This window comes from Nipponia nippon, unplaced genomic scaffold (genome assembly GCF_047370975.1).
Source record: "Nipponia nippon isolate SJK-2023a ecotype South Korea unplaced genomic scaffold, ASM4737097v1 scaffold_6, whole genome shotgun sequence".
NCBI lineage: Eukaryota > Metazoa > Chordata > Aves > Pelecaniformes > Threskiornithidae > Nipponia > Nipponia nippon.
The window spans coordinates 82,483,610-82,493,608 of record NW_028262380.1 but is presented as its reverse complement, the minus strand read 5'-3'; the positions used below and the strand labels follow the sequence as shown (position 1 = coordinate 82,493,608).

Here is a 9,999-nt window from a genome sequence, read left to right as displayed (position 1 = left end):
TGTAACATCTTCCTCGGATTTGGCTGCAATCAGAGTCAGTAAGCAGCAACTGGGTCTACTGCTTATCGTTTTTACAAAGCTGATGTACTTTCTTTTCTTCTCATCTTAAGGACTGGTGCTCTCCCCCAGCCCCAGGCAGGTACCATCGCCGTTGTACAAACCTACTGAAAGGCATCGGCAACTTGAGAGCCAAGAAACATCTGCCTTGCGATGCGGGTGAGCGTTGCCTTGCCCTCGTTTCCTGACCCTTTAAACTGCAGGTTTCTGCTTTCTCGGTTGTGCAAAGTGCAAAGCTGCCTCTTGTGGGGGGTATTTAATCGCGTACGGAAAGGACGGAGAGTTTGGGGAAGGGCACTCATTCCATCTATGCCGTTCTTTTTCCTAGCGAGGTAAAATTAACAATCCCGTTGCAAATTACCCCTAGGATTCAAAAGAGGCGAGCGACAATTGCTAATTTACACGGTATGCTCCTCATGATAGGCTTCATTGCTGCAAGAAAACAAAGATAAAGCACGTGGCTGAACATAAGGAAGCGCCACGGGAGAGCGTACGCTGGGCTGGGCCGGGAGCGGGCTCACGGCTTCGCTTGCCCTGGTTCTTGCTATGACGCTGAGCACCTTGCTGATGTGTGGGAGAGGAGAAAGAAGGGAAGGAGGCGACGCTCTCCTTCCAGGCTTACGCAAAACCACTTAAAACTTCAAGCGGCGCCAAAGGAATGGCAGGTTACGATTTGGCCAGCACTGAGTGAGGGATGCTGGCCCGTGCCTGCCAGCGCCTGAGGCTGGTCGCGGTGGTCCTTCTGTACTCAGGTGAGCACTCGTGCGCAGATTTGTCTGCTGAGTGTGTACTCATCCTGAGTATGGAACCCACAAGTTCATTATCTGCTCTTCAGTCAGTTCTCAAGGTTAATATTTGGGCAATCTTCTCCAGAGCCAGCGTCTAAGGTAACGATGGAAATGTTCGCTTCTTGTATTTTCAGCGGGCAACTGAGCAAATAGCATCTTTTGCATGGGCGTATGCCAGATTTGCACATGTGCCATTTTTTTACACTAGCAGAAGTTGTATTCGTGTGTCAGTCAGAAAATCACAGATTTATTTTGATGTACAGAGATTGGCTGAGGACTCTGTGTGTGTAATTGCAAGCTCGTCTGGATGTAAGAAGTTATGTGAATGGTTGTCCCTTCGTATCTTTACAGAATCTGGTTTATGTAAAATGAAATTTATTCTGCGCTGCTTGTTGGTAGTAACTAGAACTACACAAAATACAATTAAACCACAGACCGTATAGACTTCCTTCAGATGTCATTTTCATTTCATCTCAACTTCGGAAAGCTTTTCTAACGCTTGAAAACCTGTTAAATGACCTGAGCTGATGAGTGGTTTTGCTGTTTAAATCATATGAAATACATGGCTTTGTATAGTTGTAAAGAAAAACGGATGAAGTCCTGCACTTGTTAGTATATTTGTCTTTAAGATGTCAGGTTCTGGAAAACCTGAGGTTCCAATAAAACTTGGAGCGTGCCAGCCCATGTGGATCACCCCCAGAAGTCGTTTTTTGCGTGACTTGTGCGCGTTGTCGCAATCCGTAAGACTGAGGGGCTGGTTATTCCCCGGCCTATCGCCCTGCGCTGCCGTGAGAAGAAATTCCTTGTGTGTCCGGAAGGGAATGCCTATCCCGTGGTCACAGAATTGACTGCAAGGTATCGTAGAGATTCCTGAGCTCGATTTAAGCCGGCTAACTGCTATGCTGTGAGCAGTCTAGGCATCGCCCTCCGAACCTCAGCTCAGACTGATTTATCTAATCTTTATGTTGCTACAGCTGGACTTTGAGCTAAAAGTGAGTTCACGTGAAGGTACCTGGGATGCAGTGCTGCCTTGCATTCCTTCCTCTGCGTTGGAAAGAGGAGGCTGCTTCCCGGTTGAGGAAAAGCACTTGGGATGCTTAGAAACAGTAATCCCCTGTTTGCAAAAGACGAGGAGTCGATGTACTGCAAAAGATAAGAGAGGGGTTACCAGGACGTGCTACTGCTAGCCCAAAGGGTTCCAGAAGCAAGCAAAAAATTACTGAGAATGGCCAGAAAGTACTGAGACTTCCAGTCATGTTTTGGTATTCTATCTGTTTGCTTTTTAGGCTTTCCACTTATAAGGTTTAAATATTTAACTCGTAGCATGGGAGCCTGAAGTCCAGAAAGTCTTTTGATTTTTATTTAAGGAAAGTTGAAAGTCCGTGTGCCTGTGTTTCATCTAGGGCAATCAGAAACACCGTGTCCTATGAGAGTTGCCGATACTGAGCATGGCGGAGGGGCACTTTATTTGCTGTTTGGTACACATCAAGGAAGATTTACAGCAACTGCTCCCGTCTTATTCCCAATTCAGATCTCGGCTCTGATGCAGAATGAAGAGGGTGCATCAGGTAGCAGCGCTCTGGCACTCAGGAGCGGTGACTTCTCCGGCGTTGCCTGGCTGAGCGAGTACCCAGCCTTGCCTCCTGCCAGGCGCAGTGAAGCATTTCTGCCGTTTGCTTCCTCCCTTGCATACCTGGCTGGCTGCGACCCCCCATCTCATAGAATCGTAGAATCGTCATGGTTGGAAGAGACCCTTAAGATCATCGAGTCCAACCGTTAACCCAGCACTGCCAAGTCCACCACTAAACCATGTCCTCAAGTACCACATCTATCCGTTCTTTAAATACCTCCAGGGATGGAGACTCAACCCCTGCCCTGGGCAGCCTGTGCCAACGCTTGACCACCCTCTCGGTGAAGAAGTTTTTCCTAATATCCAACCTAAACCTCCCCTGGCACAACTTGAGGCCGTTTCCTCTCGTCCTATCACTCGTTACTGGGGAGAAGAGACCGACCCCCCCCCTCGCCACAGCCTCCTTTGAGGCAGTTGTAGAGAGCGATAAGGTCTCCCCTCAGCCTCCTCTTCTCCAGGCTAAACAACCCCAGTTTCCTCAGCCGCTCCTCATAAGACTTGTGCTCCAGACCCTTCACCAGCTTCGTTGTCCTCCTCTGGCCACGCTCCAGCCCCTCCATGTCCTTCTTGTAGTGAGGGGCCCAAAACTGAACACAGTACTCGAGGCGCGGCCTCCCCAGTGCCCAGTACAGGGGCACCATCGCCTCCCTGGTCCTGCTGGCCACACTATTCTTGATACAGGCCAGGATGCCATTGGCCCTCTTGGCCACCTGGGCACACTGCTGGCTCATGTTCATGGCTCATCTCCTTGCTCCTTTCCTCCGTTCCCTCTCGTGTCTCTGCAGTGCCCCTGCTCGGCTCATCTTGAGCCTGCTCCAGCAGCTGGAGCGGGGCAGTCTCGTGCAGCAGAGTTTGCTCCGATGCTATTACAGTGGAAGAACGAGACTGAAGGCTCAGCTATTGGACTGATCGGTCTTCATCGGTGGTTTGTGTAAGTAATGAGTGAAAAGCATCAGCCCATGTCCTGCTGCTGGTAGAATTAAGGAGCATTTTCCAGATCTAGCTAAAACAGCTGGGGGAACATCGAAACAGGATTTCTAATTTTTGTTAGGTTTTTGTGCCGGTGACTGTGTATGGGTCTGTAATTTGTACCCATTTTGTAAGCCTGCCCCCGTCCCGTGTTTATGAGTTAGTTTTTTTTCTATTTGAATGAATGGAAACACAGCTAAGATCAAAACTCTTCCCCTAAATGAAGAAAACCATTGAGAGACCTTAAGCGTTTGTTAGTTTGCTGCGGCAGCATTTGTTATGTTCTGAATGGGGAACGGGCGAGCTGTAAGCTGGCACTTTTCCTTTGCCCAGTGTATTGAATTCCCTCTTTCTCCCATGCTGAATTCAAAGTTCTAGTTGAGCCTAGAAGGAAACCTATGAAAAGACCGGGATATCGAGTGTCTCTTCCAACAAAGCAGCAAAGGAGCAAAGAGCAGATTAATAGAAGAGAAAAGGGATCACCTTGCGTGTTCCGTGCTACATGGCGCTCCAGAAGAATCATTAGATGAGAGCTTTCCTAAGGCCTTTTATGTTGAATAGTGGTTGGCTAAGCTCTTTTCTTCCTTTGAGATTTTAAATATATATTTTTCTTTAGGATGGAGTTCTTTGCTAATAAGAATCCAAGTTTACGAATTCTAATTATTTGGATATTTTAATAAAGGACATTGTACAATTGCTCAGGATCTGACAAGGGAAACGATGATGGCAGTGAGTGAAACAAATGGGTGGTAGCAGTTACTGATATTTTAAATTTGTCTTGCATTCCCTTAGATGACGAACTTGCCCATTTGAGGCTGAATGCTACACGTGAGTTTTGGACCTTCTCCCGTAGCTCATCCCAAAGTCAAAACCTGCTCCACTGAATGGGACGATGAAGAACGCTGGGAAAGCTAAGATTTCAAATTCGAGTTGGGAACTGTAAGGTAAGGAATATGCTTTAATCACACTTGCTTCATTTTTACTTAAAGTCCGTTAGAAAGAGCAGAATGCTTGGGCCCCTTAGGAGCTCGTGGTTATTCATGTTCCTCCACAACTTCTGCATTCGTTGGCTGAACTCAGCTGAATCTGATAAACGGACACAGAGATCGGCGGTAATGAAGTTCCTACACATTGTGTGCGTTCGCACGTTACTGCGCACAACTTGAGACTTGAGAAAAAGCCGTTCTACATTTCCAACCAAAGGAAAAGCTGTAGTCGGTGCTCACAAGCAAGCGTGTGATAGGAACCTGCAGGAGATCAGGCTTGGTGAGGTCCCGTGCTTGGGCAATTGCATTTCTTCCCGTTCTCCCCTCCTGCTTTCCTTGGGCCTCCTCAGCAGAGCGGAGAAACAAGAACGTTAGAAGATGACAAACTTCTGAGACTAGAGCTACGTTTAAAAAGGAGGTGTCTTGTTTGTAGTTATTGTAGCTCTCCGAATTGAAACTGAACTGAAACGAAACCGCTCGGAAGAAATGCAGATAACGCCTAGGAAGTTACAAGCCTAAGTACAAGCCTTTGGCATCAGGTGAAAATGGCATACTGTTTAGAAACTGCAAAACGTACTGTGGTTTCACTTGTGAAATATTTAAGATCTAAATGGGGTTTTAGGGAGAAATGTTTACGGAGGTAAGGGGTAAAGGTCCAGCGAGACTTTGGTGTATGAGTTCGTAACGGGTCTGTATTTGCCTTTCATCGCCTGGTATTCCCCTGAAGGATCGGTGTCCCGGACTCCGTAATAACCTCCTGCTGTCTGGGTGCTGTTTGAGAAATAAAGACGGAAAGATGAGAGATTGATACCCCTTAATTATGCCGATCTTGATAGTGTGATGTTTTATTAGAAATTACATTGGAGATAAGAAAACCTGAGAGTTTTCTCAGTCTTCAGATGCTTTGCCGTTTTGAATTAATTGTTTTTAAAAGTAGGTGTGTTAAGGTGCTGGGACAGACAATGCTGTAGGGCACTTCGTGTAACCAGGGGCCAGTGAAACTAAGCATTCCACTCTGGATAAAGGTGTGCAAACCAAATAAATTGAGTCAATAACTCTATTTTTCAAGTATTTTTCCATATAGTTATCGTACAAAAGTGAAAGTGCTGCGCTTTAAAAACCCTGAAAGAGAGGGGGAAAACCCCAGCTTGCAGAACTCTGCATATAGCACATCCCTTCTTTGACAAGGATGCCTCGGGATGTGTTTGTGCTACTTGGCTGTAGGCACAGAGCTGGTTTTGTGGTATCTCACTTCGATGGTGAAGCCGGACTGGAGTTCCTAACTCCTGTTTTTTTCTCAGATACTCGTTTTCCCCTTGAGCAGTGCTGGAAAACCTGCTGGTAGCCTGCTCTTCCAAACTGGTGACAGGATTGACCCGAGCTGGACATAATCTTTACGGAAAAAGGGATGGGTGGAGGAGTTAGCAGAAGGGCCTGCCGTCTCCCTCCGGATGACTCTGAGCCGACCGTCTGCCTGGTGTGAATACAGTTCGCTGCCATTGCAGCCAGGGGTTTTAGTGCAGGCTAACTTTTCACCTTTAAATTCCGTGCTTAGCTTTGAAAACTTATTTCAACAATTTCTCCTTGTAACAACGTTTTATGCGTATATGCATGTTCCTTGTGGTTTATGTCATGAACGCTGATGGGCTTGACTAACAGACGGAAAAGAAACACGAAGCAATGAAGAGAGTCTCTGTTTATACGTGTTTTCCCATATATGCATACCTGTGTGTAACTACACTACTAACTGGAGGTGAATTTTCAGATATCATCCTGCAATTTATTGCAAACAGACTGGAATGTAAATGAAATCAACCCAGAACAATTCTAAGAGAATACCCTATGTAGTGTTTTAATCCTTTTTTAAATGCAGATAAGAACATTCAGCCGTCCCGTGCTGTGCTGTGCATTTCTGGGCAAGCTCGAGGGAGCAAATCTTGGTGTTGCGGTCCGTGTGCGATAGCGCGGCTGCGGAGAACGCGGAGGCGATGACGGACTCTACCATGCTTGAACTGAAGCAGGCAGAGCAGCCTCCCTGAAGGTCACTGGCATGTCTATCCTTGCATCCTCTACCTCCCTCCTCTTTGGTGCGTGAGATTGGCAGTTGCTGCGTGAGATTGGCAGTTGCTGCTGCTTGTATTTTTGTTAAAAATTGCCTGGAAATGGAGCAGAAATATTAGCTGGGGAGTACGCGTTGCACGCGAGCTGCTGACCTGCGCCTGAGCATGGCACTCCCACCGGAGAACGGCTGTCCTTGTGCAAAGGCTGTTACCAAATCGCTACTCTCTTTTTCCCACTGTTGAGCCTTTCCTCAGCCTGGCAGCTGGGAAGGGCTTCTCCACAGACACTCGCTCCATTTTTTAAACCTTCCTTGGCTGTTGGCCACTCGCAGGGGCAAGATACTGGGTTGGACGGACGTTTGGTCTGATGTGTTAGGCCGCTGTCGTGTTGCCATAGTCCTGCTTGCCGTTTCTGTGTCTGCACGTTAATCGTATCTCCATCAACTTGTCAGCGAATAGGATTTTGTGTTTCTTTTTCAGGACGCGTCTCAACAGGCATGAGGTTCAGAAAAGTACATTTTGCAGGGAGCTCTGCTTTTCCTAGGGACCCAGAGCAAATCTCGCTTTCCTTCGAGCTTGGTATTTGCTCAGAGCTCCCGGAGTGAAAAAATATTCGTCGGATAGAGGTTTGAAAGCAGAAGGCCAACGACAAAGGAAGAGGTTGATCTTCTAAAAAGCTGCTTCCCCATCTCACTTGAGTCTTTCCTTGGTTGAAATGCTGGTAAGAACAGCAGAAGTCCTTTGCTTTGAATCTGGTCAGTCCTTGCTTATGACACACTTTATCGCCGCTTGGTCCTTGTTGGATTTACTCTCTCCTCTACCCCATGTAAATTCTTCAGAAGCAGCTCGCTGTGGTAGTTTCCCCTCTTAAACAGCGTACAAGTTATTGTTTCCTCTCGCAAAACCCTTCTTTTCCTTTTCCCAGAAACACTGAGCAACTATGTTGAATGGATTTCTCGACAAGGTTATTTTACAGGTCAGGGGGTTAGCTTACTTTTGTCTTTTTGCTTGAACTGTTTCAGAAGAAATCCTCTGTGTGTTCTCCTGAATTGTAAAGGCTGGTAAGAAAGAGAAGCCTAAGTCAGCCATTAATCCACGGGCAAAGTACTATTCAAGCAGCTGCAGTGAAAGCTCTCGCACGCTGCCCTGGAAATAACCCCGGCCTTGACGTGGTAAGACGACCCTAGGTAAGGTCAGAAGCTCAGTTCTCGTTTTCATTTAAGCTTCTGGTTTTTAAACAGTATTTGGAGTTGTCCCTTGTGGTTATGTTGATCTCTTAAAGCAGATGGATCCTCAGAGAGAGAGCGGAGTCCGGCGAGGCAGAGGTTTATCTGCTAAACATTGCTGCTGCTCTCATCTCAACTTACTGTTGTTTTGGCTTAAATATTTAATGGCCGTGACCCCATGTGAGAGCAGCAAGTGGTATCAGGATTTTAGCTTAAGCTGCTTTGCAGAGACAAAGCACCTGGTTTAATTCCTTCTGGAAATGGAAGCGATTTGGAAGCGTCCCAGCAAATTCAAGTCAAAGGGGTAACGCTTGCCTGCTTGTATGCTTTCCCACGAAGTGCGCGAATTTGAACGACCTGTGCGCGCGGCGTAGGAGACCGAAGCTCACGGCTGGGGTTTTCAGGAGGGCGTAAGAAGGCTGGGCGTCTCTGTCCTGATGGCCTGAAGACTAACTGAGGATGGCACTTCAATGAGCCTTAGCTCAAACCTCTTGCAGCTTCTTTGAAAATCCTGCCCATGCTAGCCTTGTGTGTGCTTTGGGGCCAGCGTGCGGTGCAGGATACCTACCAGAGGGAGTTCCTGGGTTTGTGCATAAAACGGTCTATGTAGATAAAATACAACCGATAGCGCTAGAGTTAGGCTGCGACTTCGCCATCTGCTCCCAGTAAGGACCAGTGCAATACATAAGCTGGCACGAAAGCAACGACGATGCAAAAATCCGCAAGTAGCCATTTCTTTCCCTATTACAAGCCCATCTGTATTTGGGGGGCGGGGGAGAATCCCCAGACTCAACCAACAGTGTAGCCAATACTTGTGGCTTAAGGCCCGATATTGCTACAAATCAACCATTAAGGTTTCTGGAGACGGTAGGTAAGAGCACTCATTTCATACCTAAATAACGATGATTCCAAAAGAACAAGTTGCCAAAAGAGCTCTCCCCACCCCGAGCTGAGGAGTAAAGCTCTCTGACGTCGAACTTCAGTGAACTTAAGCAGTCTCACCCAGGTATCTGTAGTAACAACCTCTGGGACGTTCCAGCAGTGTTATAGCCTGCCTCTGAGGCTTTCTAGATGAAAATTATCTATTGCCAATTTAGTCACATATGTTTCATACTGAAAATAGAGGCTTAATAATGTCTTCTGTCAATTAAAAGAGTTAAGAAGGAAGCGATTCCATGGGTGCATATATGCGGTGCATGCATATACTAGAATAATAGTAGCATTTCAGCTTTCTGGTTGGATCTACCCACAAAGTTACTGAAATTTCTCGTATGCCATCAATATTTTTGTAAGTACTTACTTGTATCTGGTGTTTCTAATTTTTGCCTAGGTAAGCCTGCTAGGAGGGCTCACATCTGCTAGCAGCTCTGGCAACTTCCTTCTCGTTTGTGGTTTGATCCGATCGAATGGGTCGGTATCCACAAGACTTACCGAAAGCACTCTGTACTGTGGTTCTGGTATGTTTATTTCCAAGAGATAACTTCCCTGCTTTCATCCAGAATTGGGGTTGTCCAGAAATAACAGTGCTCGGCCCGACCCTGCCGTTGCATCCATAGTAACAGCTCCTTTATGTTGCACGCTCTTCATTGCAGAATCTCAGGTCAGCTTTTTGCTCTTGGTGTTGGCTGACGTTTGCGTGATGGCGTATATATATCTACTTTATCTGTGTTATTGGACTGAAGGAAGTTTTAATTCCTTATTATCTTAATTATTCCTTCTGGAGAATCCCAGGTCAAATCTATGTAACAGATAAGAAGAGTTTGCATCTGGCCTTGGTGAGATGGGTGACATAAGTATCCGCAGCCGACACAGCTCCCACCTATTGCACCCAAGGAACAAGTAGGTGGTCCTTCAATGGAGAGTAACCCAACGCATGTAAAGCACCTGATGAGAAAGCTGGCTTTGCCCGAAGCAGACTGACAGACTTTGACGCTCGTCCAGGTGTCAGCTATGCAACACCGCCGCCGCGCAGGGAGCGGACCCGTGTCCGAGTCGCGTGAGGCTGAAAACGCGCTAGCCCTCCCAGAACCGCAGGCAGCTCTGCAGTCGCTCTCGGTGAGTCGTTTGTATGCTGAGCCTGCACGGAGCTTAAGGGCGGGGGGTTTTTCTTCCTTAAGTTAGAGTTGCCCATCCAAACTGTGGGGGGACTTAGTAGATGAGAGTTAAAACTGACTTGGAGCCTAAATTATTCTCTTTTTCTTTTAACTTGGGAGAGAACAACTGCAATGGCAGTGTGCAGGGATCGTTGTTAGATGGGCTAAATTCCTAATAAAGCCCAGTTTT

General features: G+C 46.9%; 2 long non-coding RNA genes across 2 annotated transcripts; both read left to right on the top strand.

Annotated features, from left to right (window-relative positions):
• The first annotated feature begins 3,056 nt into the window (after nucleotides 1-3,056).
• Nucleotides 3,057-6,428, top strand: LOC148051630 (uncharacterized). The gene is made up of 3 exons (XR_015699953.1): nucleotides 3,057-3,406; nucleotides 4,237-4,388; nucleotides 6,304-6,428. It is a non-coding gene; the product is annotated as an uncharacterized LOC148051630 (long non-coding RNA).
• Nucleotides 6,429-6,974: 546 nt separating this feature from the next.
• Nucleotides 6,975-9,258, top strand: LOC148051629 (uncharacterized). The gene is made up of 3 exons (XR_015699954.1): nucleotides 6,975-7,211; nucleotides 7,513-7,682; nucleotides 9,052-9,258. It is a non-coding gene; the product is annotated as an uncharacterized LOC148051629 (long non-coding RNA).
• Nucleotides 9,259-9,999: the final 741 nt, after the last annotated feature.